Source organism: Ursus americanus, chromosome 3 (assembly GCF_024610735.1).
Source record: "Ursus americanus isolate L20-20 chromosome 3, mUrsAme1.1.p, whole genome shotgun sequence".
NCBI classification, from domain to species: Eukaryota; Metazoa; Chordata; class Mammalia; order Carnivora; family Ursidae; genus Ursus; species Ursus americanus.
Window position 1 is genome coordinate 39521254 of NC_142129.1, and position 14673 is coordinate 39535926.

Sequence of the window (14673 nt, forward strand, 5' to 3'; positions counted from 1 at the left end):
TAAGGAAGTGGGCTCCAGGCTGAGGATGAGGTCACTGTGGCCCATACCACCGTGGGCTGCAGGCATTGCTTTTATAGGTGGTCATTCATAGCCAAGAGTGGGCAGCTAAAGGATGGCATCTGAAACACTGCCGAGGAGTCCTCCAATTGAAGAGGAGCCTTGATCTTCAGTTAATAGGTAGCTTAGCCTCTTGTAAGTGACTTCTGGCTCCTGGCTCTGAATCAGAATTTAGTCTAGGAATGCCTGCTGAATCCAGATCTCCAGGGGTTGGACCTGGCATGTAGAGTTTCAAAGCTCTACAGGCCATTCTGATGCAAGGATGAAGTTGCCACCTTCCATATTCTCTATGTATGTATTATTATGTGTGTGTGTGTATGTGTGTATGTGTGCATGCATTTTGTCACGTGAAAATCTAAGCACTCCTTCAGTGCTTCATTCAACACATGTTTATTAGGTGTCAGTGTGTGCCAGGCTCTCTTCTAGATGGGATATGGTGGTGCACCAAACACTCATGCTCATTTGAAGCTTCTTTTCTAGTGAAGAATCCAGAACATAAACAAGTAAACAAATGCCTGAAATAATATCAGACTTTGAGGAGCACCAATAAGAAAATAATGTATGGGAGGCAGGTGGGGAAGGACAGGACACTGTTTTGCTTAGGGATCAAGGCAGTCTTCCCCAAGGAGGCAACATTAGAACCTGAGTAAAGCGAGGGAACAAGCCACAGGGGAATATGATCAGGTGGTGGTGGTGGAGGGGATGTTCTAGGCGGAGGAACAGCCCTGTGCTTGGTGTGCTGGAGAACAGCAGGGCCAGTGTAGCTGAACTGGAGAGGGGCAGGGAAAGAAGTGCAGAGAGGGGTGGAGGCCAGACCATAGAGGGTGACAGACTATAAATAGGGCTTGGAATGTTTTCTCAGTGTGATGAAATGCAAGGTTTTAGGCATGAGAGTGACTTGATCTGATCTATGTCTTAAATGGATTATTCTGGAGAATGGACTACTGTGGGCCAAGGATCCCAGAGTCCCAATGAAGCCAGCTAAGAGGTAGATTTTCAGTCACTGTCCAAGTAAGTTTATGCATTTGCTGCTGGAAAAATATTAAACCAATTCTTAGGCAGTGTTGGCTATGCTTAGAACTTCAAAACAATACAAAGTATAGAGTGTATGCCTTTTACACTTTGTCAAATAATTCTGTATATTTTTCAATATGATATCTGCAATGCTATTTCAACAACACCATAAGTTCAAACAAATTTGCGTTCATTTGCATTCCTATCTTTTTTCGTGTGTGCAATCCTTGCTAGTTTTATTACGGATTACAGTAAAAGAGGTAATTTGTCGGGGTCAAATTTCTGAGGCAGGCTTTTGACTAGATCTAGAATTTAGTGTTTTTCTGACAAATGGAGAATTTCATTTTCCTGCAATCTAATTATTTTCATCACTGTCATTTGTAAATATTATATCTTTTCTAATGACTGGTGCTTTTTATTTGCATCTGTATCACTTTATTAATCTTTTTGAATATAAGTCATTAAATGTATGTTATCGACTAAATGGTTGTGTCTCTCCGAAATTCATATGTTGAAATCTAATCCCCAGTGTGATGGCATTTGGAGGTGTGGGGCCTTTGGGAGGTGGTTATGTGGGAGAGCTCTACCCTCATGAATGGGGTATGTGCTCTTATAAGAGGCCAGAGAGCTAGCTCACTTTTTCTTTCTGCTATGTGTTGTTGAAAAGGAGAAGTAGGCAGTCTGCAGCCAGGAAGAGGGTCTTACCAGAATCCAGCCATGCTGGCAGCATGATCTTGGACTTCCAGTTTCTAGACTGTGAGAAAAAAAGAATTCTGTTGCTTATATAAGCCACCCAGTCTATGGTTCTTTGTTATAACAGCCCAAATGTACTGAGACAGTGTGCATATTGGCATATGATTCATTTGCATTTGTTTTCAGTTTGTATGACCAAAATGGGTATTGACATTCCATGAATTGTCTAAGCAACATATTCTATACAAACCATAAGTAAAATATAGAAGAACCCAAAAAACCCCCACCCCACCTATATGTTTGAAAATTTACCAAAAACTAGCATAATTTTATTTATTTACTTATTTGGAGGGTTATTATTTATGACAACTATCCCACATCCGTGATCCTCTCCAGTCAGAAGTTCTTTGAAACCATGTCATTGGCCTTGGCCAGTTGGAGGATGGAGTCATCTGACTCACCCATCCTGCAAATGGCCCCACAGGTAGCGTAGGTTTTAAATTGGCTGTTGAACCTGCCTGTTCCCTGTCAGCCTCGGTCATATTCACCTGGATGGACATGAGGTCCTTGGTGCCAGTGATGTTGCTGGCAGAGTATTTCTGTGATATATGGAGGTCCATGAATTCGCCAGCATCCTTCTGCATGTTGAGGCCATACCTGCTCCCACCTCTGCGAGCGCAGCAAGGAAGAGCTGCATCCCCATGGCCGCCAGAATGAACATTATTTTAGATGTTGCCTAAAATAACCTTTGATTAGACACTTTTCATGTAACACCTTATCAGATAAACAGGGAAAGTACTAGAAACATTATACTTGGTAATAAAAAGAATAAATAGATAAAAAACAAAGATGAGCCCTCAAGTAAAAACTCTGAAAATATAATAAAAAAATAGAAGCCATTGAAACTATGTAAGTAGACTCATTTGTGAAGTGTTTCAAAATTTTTGTGTCAGATGCCTGTAACATAAATGACAATTCATGAACTCACTGGGCAGATACAATCATAACCAAGTATTTAAAGTGGACACCCTCATCAATGGGACAAACCAACTGCATGAGCCTCCTGATATGAGGTATGACACCATTCCTGTCATATTTCTGCCAAAAATTCATTACCAGAATCTCATTGTGAGGAGACAATACATGGACCCAAGTAGAGGGATATTCTACAAAATACCTTTTGTAGATTTTACCTTACTTTTCAAAAATGTCAAGGTCAGAAAAGAAAAAGAAAGACTGAAGAACTATCCTAGATTGAAAGGGACGAAAGAAATTCTTAGAGCTCAATGCTGTCAGTGATTGTTGATTAGCTTCTGACCAGGGAAACAAGCTCTGTTCTTTATGATAAAGGACATCATTGGGATAGTTAGTGAAATTTGAATAAGGCCTATTGATTTTATAATATTGTTATCAATTTTAATTTCCTGATTTTGATAATTGTGCTGCAATTATATAAGTGAATGTTCTTGATCTCCAGAAATACACATTGAAGCATTTAAGGATACAGGAGCATCACGTTTGCAATTTTCTCATAGATAGTACTGGAGGAGGAAAAGCTCTTTTCCTCTATTCCTCCAGGTTCTCCAGCTGGGGCCCTGTACATTAGACTGACAAAAAATGGAATAATGAGAGAAAAACAAACAAGCCTATTAGCATGTCCAGCATGCATATACATGGGAGAAACTCAGTAATGGGTAACTCAAAGGGCTGGTTGGAACTTGGGCTTATATAGCATCTTAATAAAAGAAATAATACGTTTTAGAGAAGTGATAAAGACAGAGGAAAAGGGTTTTAGGCTTAAAGGTAGCAAATATAAGAAGGTGAATATGTGGGGCAACTACTGGAAGATAATTTAGTAAGGCTTATTTGTGCAGGTGTATCTCAGTGCCATCTCAGGTGATAAGGATGTCCTCGTCCTGGTTTGGGAAGCAGGGGACACCTTAATGGGGGAATTTATGTTCTGTTTTCAGGCAGGATGGCAGAAGGCAGAAAGCTCATTCTGTGTCTGCTCTTTTAAAAATTGCTTTCGGCTCACAATAATCCTTATGCTAGAGTAGCACATTTTGGGGGTGGCATATTCTGAATTCCTTCACTGTCCAAAAATAATACAAGAAAAAGAGATAAATCTGTGATAAGATGTTAGTATTGGGGGAATCTGGGCAAAGACTATATTTCATATTCCTATTGGAATTTTTTGGTGAATCTTAATTTATTTCAAATTATGAACTCTAAGTTGAGTTTAGGAGTTTATTTTCTGCCAATTTCAACCCCCCACCCCAACTAGTGTTTTCTAAATGGTAGGAAGAAGACTTCTTTTTTTTTTTTTTTTAATGTAAGTCAGGTATTTCTGAGATTGCCTTTAATATTTTATCAACTAGCTAAAAACATTTCAGACATCATCTTGTATCAATAGAGCAGTGTGAGTCTTGACATGCCAAGAGAGCCAGTTAGAATAAAGTGGACCAGTGGGAAGTATTTTTCTTATGCTTGATTCTTAAATAGACTTAAATAGTCTCAAATTCTTGAATGGAAAACTAATATGTAATTTAAAATATTTTGCTCATACTGATTGTAAACCTGCAGATTGGTCTCCTTGTTTTGAATGTGTTTTAAAAGAGGACATAAAAATTGACTAAGAAGTGAGAAATCCACTGTAGAGGGGACTTCCTGAATAGTGAGAGTGATCAAGTACTGGAAACTTGTCAAAGATTTTGTCCACCCTGTAGACTAGAAATAGGCAAGAATACTTGATTTCTCATGTTCTACACGTAAAATTACCTGGACATGGGTCTGTAGATGGTTCAAGCTTTGACTTCTAAAAACTTTTGTAATCACATAAATTCATATTTTGGTTAATCTTAGAGCCTACGTGGCGTTGAGAAATCACCCACTATTATTATAAGTAACTTGGGATTCCCTTGTGAATTGTCACTTAAGAAGTAGTAGCTAGTTCCTGCCGTTTAAATTTTTAGTGGTACAGAGTTGTAGATTACTGAGTACTTTTATACAGACTTTTGTCCACTTCATGAAGAAGAGTTTTATAGCTTTCACTCTGCGCTGTCTACTGGAACTTTGATAAAATGGCAGTCCAGGGGTTTTAATCATTATGGCCAGTCTACCTAGAGTAATGGTACTGTTTTTGAAAGAGCAGTTCTTTCCTTGTTAGTACTGATCTAATGAATAGACAAAGGCTGTGAAGTTGGGTGTTATCTGGGGTCTGTCCTCACTCTACAGCAGCTCTGTAGTCTTAAGTAAGCTCTCATCAAACCTTACTCTTCACGGATTTTGTATTTGTGAATTCACCTACTTGTGAGTATTTATTTATAATTCTACATCAGTGCTTACAGTGCTTTTGCAGTCATTCACAGACATGCAGCAAACTGAAAGTTTTACGCTGCTCAGGGAGCACACTGACTGCTGAGGTTGAACAAGACAACACTCTGCCTTCTTGTTTCCACTCTCCTGCTGTAAACAAGTGTCCTTTCATGGTCTGTTCATTGCCATGTTTTTCACATTTTTATGCTTTTTGTTTGTGATTTCACTCTTTAAAATTAGCTCTAAGTGTAGTGACAGAGTGCTGTCTAGTGCTCCTAAGTGCAGAAGGTTGTGCTCTGCTTAAGAGAAAATGTGTGGGTTAGATAAGTCAGGGGGACGTTACAGTGCTCCTGTCATGGGTTCAATGCTAGTGAATCAACAATATATATTAAATCAGATGTCTTTATTTTTATTTTTTTAAAAGATTTTATTTATTTATGTGACAGAGAGACAGCCAGCGAGAGAGGAAACACAGCAGGGGAGTGGGAGAGGAAGAAGCAGGCTCCCAGCGGAGGAGCCTGATGTGGGACTCGATCTCGGAACGCCAGGATTACGCCCTGAGCCGAAGGCAGATGCCCAATGACTGCACTACCCAGGCGCCCCTAAATAAGATGTCTTTAAACAGAAACACACATAAAATCGTTTATTGATTGGCTGACAAAAATGTGGCCAGTGGCTCACAGGAACCTAACTCTGTATTTCCCCTAGGAGTAATAGTTTAGCATTTGCCAATTTAGTGTTCCTGTTGACTTTATAGAGCATAACTACTGCAGATAGAGAGAACGGACTCTTTATTTGATCTCTCTGAATTTTAGCTTCCTTATAGGTAGGGTGACCACATATCTTACTCATCATACAGCCCAGAATGGAAATAGTTTTCTGGATCATTGGGTCTAACAAGGACTGTCAAGCAAACTGGGTCATATAGTTATTTTATCATAGGTAATATGGAACTTAAAATAGCTAATTTCAGTAGCATTCAGCAAATATTTATGGACTATCTCCTACTTTCCAGGTAGAGCATGAGGTAGGATAGAGCCTGACCCTTTCTAGGAAGAACTAGTCGCTGAAAAGTAATGAACAAGGAGAGAATGAGGCAAGATAAGGTCCTGTAAAGGAGTCTAAGAGTAATGGGAATCCACTGAGAGATTTTAAGAAAGAAAGTGATAAGACATTATAAAAGTTCTCTGTAGTTTAGGAATTGCAAGTGGAGGGGGAGGAGCAAGTGAATCCAAGGGACCTGTCAGGAGGCCACTGCAACAGTCCCAGCAGAAGTGATGGTGAAAGTGGAGGTGGAAGAAAACTGGAAGAGTCTGTTTGACCTTTTTAGGTGGTCGGATCTGTTGGTCTTGATGGTATATGAATGTATGGAATGAGAAAAAAAGCTATCGGAATGATTCTCAGATTATGTGAATAGAGGTCCATCTTCTGAAAAGAGAAATGCTGAAGGAGAAACATCATGGTGAGCAGAGTCAAGAATTTAGCAAGTTAGATATAAGTGTATTTACATGAATACATCTATAAATTTTAGTCTCCCCCCTTTTTATTCCTGGCAATAGCAATTTTTAAAATGATGTTTGTTTTTTTCTTCCCTTCTCTTTATCTCTGTGAATTTGTGCATATTGGCGTCCAAATCTGGTTACTATTCTTTAATTTTCCATATCAATTTTCTGAGCATTCTTTCGCACACATTAATTGGAGGTCCATTAATGCCCCATCTCTTCGGTTCTGCCACTCTTTGCAAAGGAGTTCTCCTGGTCCAGGTTTTCGATCTGCTTCAGGCTGCCCAGGAGAGACAGAACTAGGGGCCACATCTGGGATCTGGTCCAGGTGCCCACACAGGCCAGCCCACGCGCTCCGACATTGGCCTTCTAACGGTGTGCACACACCGAGCTGAACTGCTGCTCCAGGCTCCCTAGGCCAGCATGACTGTGGGAGCTTTTGTGGGATTTTCTCTAGACCCTGTTTTTGAACTTGGGTTCTACTTCTGACTTCTCCTGTCTTTGGGATCTATTGGGAGGAAAACTTTCCTCTACCCTTAGCTTCAAAAGGTCTGGGTCCTACCATTTAACTGACCATAGACAAATTAAGAGGCAAAAGGGAAGGTTTATTTACATGTGCATGCAGGAGTACCCAGTACTGGGTAATTTGCTGAATACTCAAAGGTAAAGGTTATGTACCAACTTAACAAAAAAGAGGTGCTGAGAACTTCAGTGAGAAAGTATGGAAAGTTCTGTTGGGCTTTTTGATGCTAAAGAACAGCTAAATTCATACTTCCTGGTGCTAAGGGTCAGTCTTCTCCCTCAAGTGGGGTGGGGGGGGGAGTCGGTGCCAGTGGAGGGTGTATTTTCTGGAGTCTCTGCGTAAGTTTAGATAATTTTCTTTCTGTGGCTGCTGATTGTTCTGATGTTTTCAGTTTAAAGTAGTTTTAATACCACTTTGGTGGACTGTTAATTAATCCCTTTAGACTCTAGGTTTCCTTTTCTGTCAGGACAAACCCTACTCATCAGAGTCTAATTAAAGTGGATGCTGTAAGTGAGGGATTCTAGATTCCTTTTTTTCCTGTAGGTAGAGCATAGCTCCTCTATCCCTATGCAAATGTATCCACCTTCTCTTCCTTGATCTACTCTGCCCATCAAGGAGTATTGGAAGGGGTAACCCTGCTCAGGTCACAAAAGGTCACTCCTCCTCCCCTTCAGTGGTACTAGGTCACCCCTCATTTGCATAACTGTGAGGCTGCTGTGTTGACTCATCTCTGAAAGATCTGCTTCTAGTGATTTATCTTTGTCCACCAAAAGACAGACACTTGGTCTGGCAGTTTCCCTTTTTTGAAACTTGTAAGACCTGCCACATCCTGTGGATACAGAGATTTTTAACTAATGTGTAAGTAAGAGATGCTGTGAATTATAAGTTCACAGATTCCTTGCAACATTTTGATCTTGGATAAATGAAAAATGCTTAAAAAACAGTGAACATGAGGTCAGGGCTTTGATCAAAGGTATAATCCTAAACCTTTGCTAACTGGTTCAGCCCTTCCCTTTCGAGCTGCATGAATCAGTGCTTTTTGGCTAGGAAACATTTGGTATCTGTTTACTGGTTCCTAAACACAGAAAGGCTTCTCTATTTCTGTTACCAAGTTTTCAGCAGAGAAAGGAGTAACCTGTTAAGATGTGATTGTGTGTGCTTTTGAGTACTGCTTTGTTTCCAAGGAGGGGAAGTATTAGAGGAATCAGGGAGATAGGAACAAAGAACCAAAAATTACTTTGTAGAAGTTCTAGATTTTTTAAAAAATGACTAACTAATGTTCCCTTTATCTGGCAAGTGGTAAGGATGCCTCAGATACAGTATATTCAGCTTTTAGCAAGACTTCCAAAAACATATTAATAAGTTCTTGGACAACGTGGAGAAATGGGAGCTGGCTGCTGATACAGTCAGACACAAATGGTTGCATAACATCACATCTTCTGCCGCCACCTCCTCTTTCCTTCCTGGACTTCTTGGGTGTCCAAGGCTCTGGCCTTTAGCCAGGACTCACTGGTATACTGGTCATGGCCAGCATCCCTTATGATTGGTCATCGTGGGCCCTGTGCTGGTGTTAGATATTTTAAGTGTGATCTCAAGATATAATAAACTAGAGCTCTTGGGAAAAGCTGGCCAAAGCTGGACTAGGGCCAGACTGGCTCCTTGGGAACTTCATCCATGGTGCTCACACCCCATATATAATTAAAATGAAAATCATAAAATAAGTGTCAGGAAATCCAACACAGTGCACATTTTCTCATGATGATGACCTTGTATTTTTTAGAACCATTAAGTAACAAATAATGTTGTATTTTCTCATCAATTGGATGCTCTTGCTTTGTTAGTGCCTTAAACACGAGGCTTGGTTGAACTCCGAGTGGGTCTTCTAAAGCAGCAAGGAAAGGAGAGAACTGGGAATCATGGATTGATTCTATTTACACTTTGAGCTTCTATCAGTAGTTGCGTTGGCTTAAAGTGAGTAAAAATTGTTTGCATAGCCATTAAGCGTTTATGATAACGTGTCGAGTTGTTTAAAAGAAAAGCACTGCTTAAATTAAAATAGCACCATGAACAAATAAGCCTTAGACTTCTTGTAATAGAAAGATGAAGCATAATCCTCAACAGAGGGATTTACCACAAAAGTCTAAATTTATTAAACTGCCACTTTTGCATATTGGTTTAGTCAGATTGTTTGCTTTTGGCTTTGGGGTAAGTAAGTGCGCGCTTCCCAGAGCAGACCTCCCCGAGTGCCATCTTCAGTTTTATAGCTGATTCTCTTGCTGTGAGGTGAGGCGCTGACTTGAAAAGCTGGCAGCATGGAGGGTTTTAGGTGAGGGTCTTTCAGGTGGTCTTTCCCTCGGGTGTCACGGCACACGGGGACTGTTTCTCAGCACTGAGGGTGAGATCAGAAGAGTAGAGGGGAATGTTCCTTTTACAAGCCTCAGCCACCTGGGCTGGCTGTGGCTACATTTGCCATCATTAAGAGCCTGCCTGACTGGGGAGATGATGTCTCATGATTATCGCTCTCTTCTGCTCAATGCCAGGTTGAAAAAGGGAGATAATTATGAAAAAAGACTGCTGAGGAGAGGTGCCAACTGCCAGATCCCTTGACGAGTGAGGGATTTATCTAGAAACACAGCTGAAAATACCCATTAAATATGTAAACTGTACTGAAGGGATTGGCAGAAAGGAGAGTGGCCATTATTTACTGAATTACTGCATTTTTATTAGTTTGGAATATACTTACATATGTTTCAGTTAGCCCTGGGGAGGAGAGAAAAGTTTATTAGTTTGACTCAATGTTATAAAAAGTGTTATTAAGTGGCTATAATTTCAAAAATGAGATGTGTAGGTTAGGGGTGGATAAAAAGGGAAATCTATGGAAAATTCTATTTTGGATCTTCCTGGCTTTGTGATTTCAGGACATAAAAACAATGACGGCATACTGAACATTTATTATGTGCCCATGTGTCATGGAAGCGCTTGGCATCATGTAATCATCACAGCAAACGTGTGAGAGCAGTACTACCCACATGTAACAGAGATACTGAGGATTACGGGATTTGCCCAGAGTCACCCTGCTGCTTAGTGATAGAGTCAGTTAGTGATCGTCACCTCAGACATTATGGTCTTAATCACACGATGCTGTGTTTGTTGCCTCAGTCACTTTTCTTGTAGCTTCCTTATTTTTAAAATGCAGGGACAGGACTAAATTATTTATAATAAATTAGTGAGTTTTAGAACTAGAAGCTCATTGCTTTTTTTTTTTTTTTTCAACCAAACAAACTGAACAGACCCAGTGTTCATCCTTTACTCACTGCAAAAGGTCAAGATAATGACTAAGTGGTAATTTCTAGCAAGTATTGTAGCAAATGAAGTCATTTCAGGATTTTCGTTTTGACAGATATTTTTATTATTTTAGTAATGGGGACATGGAAAGAAGGTACTTCTGAGCCTCCATCTCCGTTGCTTTCTCATTTCTCTCTGTATGAACCTCCGCCCCACCAACCCCATCGTCCTCGGGAGTTGCTAAATAATCACGACAAGCCATCAGCTCATCCAGGGAGTGATGAGTAAATGCAAAGGGGTGGGTGAGAGAAGGGAATTTCAGGCAAAGAATAAGAAACATGCCAGTGATGAAGAGAACCAGGAAGAGACTGCATTTATTCTGTGCTTTTCAAATGTGAAGGTTATTTAACTCTACCTCAGTAGAAAACATGCTCTTTCCTTCTTTGGGAAAGAAAAGATTTATTCTCTAGCAGAGCATAGATTGTTCTGCATCATGCAGTTTGTGGAGACGTAGCTACTTTAAATATATACAAGAAAGTTTAAAGGTACTTCCATTTTGTATTAGTATAGGAATGTCTCATTCGTTTCTTATGCTGAAATCTGGTGTTTCACATAAGTGGATTTTCTAGGTAAATAAATACCAACACTTAACATTTTTATTTTAATAAATTATGATAGAATTTTACATTTTTCTTAAGTATACCATATAGGCAAATGAGGATATATAACAGATATGTAGTGTTTAATGAAGAATTATAAAATATTAATACATACCCACCACCCAGCTTGAGAAATAGAACATTACCAGTACATTTGAAGCCCTGATCCGTTTCCCCTCCCTCACCTTTGTAACCTTTGTCCTGAATATTTCATTCATGATTTTTTTTTAATTTTTAGGGTTATGTAAATATAGACAATGCATTTTAGAACTTTATAAAAATGGAATTATTCTTTTTGAACTTTGCTGTGATTTGCTCAATGCTAACATTGTCTTTCTGATTTCCACCCATATTGATACATGTAGCTGTAGTTCCTTTTCACTCTTTATAGAGTATTCCATTTTATGAATATGCCACAGTTTATTTTTCTCAGGATAGACATTTATTTGAGTTGTTTCCAGTTTCTTGCTGTGAGGATGATGCTATGAATATTTTTGTATAGCTCTCCTAGAGTAGATGAATAAGAGTTTCTCTAGGATGTATACCCAGGAAAGGAACAGCTGTGATGTAGGGGGTTTACACACCTACCTCTTTACTAGGCAATGTTATCATGTTCCCAAAGTAGTTGTGCCAAATTAAATTCTCCCCAGGAGCACATGAAATTCTTGTTGCTCCACATACTTTCAACACTTGGTATTGTCAGATTGTATAAATTTTCTAGTCTCAAGGATGTAAAATGGTATTGCATTGGGGTTTCTTTGAATTTTCCTAATTACTAATGAGGCTGACCATCTTTTCATAGGTTTATTGACCTTCATGTTTTCTCTTTCATGAAATGCCAACATGACTTTTGGTTGCTTATCCTTTTCATATTGATTCATTGGAACTCTTTTTATATGCTGTATAATAAGTCTTTGTTGTCCTTATAAATGTTACAAATACCTTTTCAGTAAGTGATGTTAAAAAAAACAAAACTTAACCAACTAAATTTTTAGATCTCATTGGCCTTATTAAACCACTCATGAATCAGGCAGCATCCCATCTAACAAGTAGAGAGATTCTCTAAAGAGCTGTACAAAATGCAGAGTTTTCATAGGAAGGAGGGTAGAGTAAGAAAGTTATTAGCAAAAGAAAAGAAAGAATTGTTTCAGGTAAACTGGGTTGTCCTACAGATTACCTAATCTTGTAGTAGATCCATGAGAGAGATTACCTCATTGGTGCCTACTGGAAAATTCCTGACTAACCATTTACGATTACATTTTGGGGGAAATTGAATCTGCAATTAGGTTGGGTATTAAGTCCCAGTTTGGAGACTTGATCGAGCGTAACTGACTCCATCTTAGGCCTGTGGTTTTCTTTTTAACGGTGGTTTATGTTTGTTATTACATTTTTTCTTACGGTACCTTTTGATGAATGGTTCTTAATTATTTTGTAGATGAATTGATCTGTTTCTCTATTTTTTGGGCTATTTGTATCTTTCTTAAGAAATCCTTCTTACCTAATGATAAAATTAAGATATTCTTGTATATATATATTTTCTAAGATTTTCCTTTCTGTTCATTTATACTTAATCTCTGGAATTGTTTCATTTTTTTTTTAATTTTATTTTTTTTAAAGATTTTATTTATTTATTTGACAGAGATAGAGACAGCCAGTGAGAGAGGGAACACAAGCAGGGGGAGTGGGAGAGGAAGAAGCAGGCTCATAGCAGAGGAGCCTGATGTGGGGCTCGATCCCATAACGCCGGGATCACGCCCTGAGCCGAAGGCAGACGCTTAACCGCTGTGCCTGCCACCCAGGCGCCCCTGGAATTGTTTCATTTGATGTAGATTGTGATCTAGGGCTTGAGTTTAATAATTCCCTACATTGTTCCGGTGCTATTTATTAAATGGTCCGTCTACCTCAACACTAGTCCGCAGTGTCCACTTTAGCAGTTATTAAGCTGTCATCCGTGGGTCGGCCCTTCTCCTGCCTTACATATCCTTGTTGATGTCTTTACTGTATTGTTTCCTTTTACTCAGACTTTTATGTCTCTCCATCTATTTTGGGGTATTTAAAATTTTTCAATGAATTTTATTTTATGTAGAAAGCTCTTGTAAAATTTTGTTTGATATATTCCTATCTTTATTATTATTATTATTATTATTATTATTATGAAGTGTATGTTTAAAAGATTGTTCTAATTCTTTATTGCTGGTGTATAGAAATGAAAATAACTTCTATGTATTGATCTTACATTAAGAAACTTTGACAAACTATCTTATTAATACTAATAAAGTTTCTGCTAGATAATTATATCCTCTGAATAATGACAATAATGACAAATTTGCTTTCCCTCCTGAACCCTTTTTTTTTAAATGAAGATTTATTGATTTATTTATTTGACACACACACAGAGAAAGAGAGAGAGAGAGAGAGGGAGAGAAAGGGAGTGCAAAAGCAGGGGGAGAGGAAGAGGGAGAAGCAGGCTCCCTGCTGAACAGGGAGCCCGGTGCAGGGCTTGATCCCAACCTGAGCTGAAGGGAGATGCTTAACTGCCCCATCCCTCCCTAATCCTTATAATGTTTGTTTTTTTTTTTGTCTTACTTTGTAGGCTGGGATTTCCAACACAATATTTAATAGAGAGGTTGTGCTATTTGACATTTGTTTTCAATTTTAAAAGGAATGCTCAGTGATTCATAAATGAGAATGATGATTGCTGTGGATTTTTTTTAGACATTCTTTAGGAAGAAAGTTTACCTCTATTCCTAATTTGTTTAGTTTTCTAAAAGGCTTTAAGAAATTGTGATTGTCTTGTGTGTTAGTGATTCTGATGTCCTATTTAGCCATGGCAGAAGGGAGTTAGATTTATTATCAGTGATTGATGATGATGCCTGCAGTGGAGGTTAGTGTAGATGAGGAGATAGTGGGAAATAGTATATGGTTGCTGTAGTTTATTTCTGCTTCTTTTATATGCTGTAAAATAATTTCTTGTAAAGTACTGCATTTCAGCTATTATTTCTAGCTTTGTTTTTGTTTTGTTTTGTTTTGTTTTTGTTGTTCAGAGTATTCTGATTCCATGACTGTGACTGGAACCTGGGTCCAGTGCTCATTTTTTTCTATTACAGTCTGGTGATACTTATTTTACATCATGCTTAAGTAACCAATTCTTTCTTCTGTAGTCTTCCCCAGGCTCTCTAGGTCACACACTTACTGAGTTGAACCTGTTACCTGCTATTTTTCACTGTACTTCTGAGGAATTTCCTTAAAGTGTCTAAGAAATAAATGGCTTACCCCCAATCTAATCAGTATATTGATTTATTAGTTACTCATTCACCAGATATTTATTGAGAGCCTACTGTGTGACTAGAGGTAGAATGGTGAAGAGGACAGCATCCCTGCCTCACAGTTTACACTCTAGAGTGAAATTATGATAATAAACAAATAGGTGAGTTTATAGTATGGTGCAAGGTAGTGATAAGTGGGGAGTAAAGGAGGGTGAGGGACAGAGAGGGGAAGAGGGTAATTGGGAATGTATGTGTGCTGGCATGTGTGGCAATTTTACTGGCATTGGGTTATGTAGAGAAGGCTTCTGTGAGGATATGCCATTTGAGTGAGTCCTGAGTAAGGTGAGAAAGCAGCTATG

At 38.8% G+C, this 14673-nt stretch overlaps 1 protein-coding gene and 1 pseudogene across 5 annotated transcripts in view; one reads left to right on the plus strand and one right to left on the minus strand.

The window, feature by feature from the left end:
* The window catches only part of ELMO1 (engulfment and cell motility 1), a 527802-nt gene that overhangs the window by 83696 nt on the left and 429433 nt on the right, over positions 1-14673 (plus strand). The window lies entirely within an intron of this gene.
* On the minus strand, positions 2142-2408 carry LOC123789067 (small ribosomal subunit protein eS21 pseudogene; annotated as a pseudogene).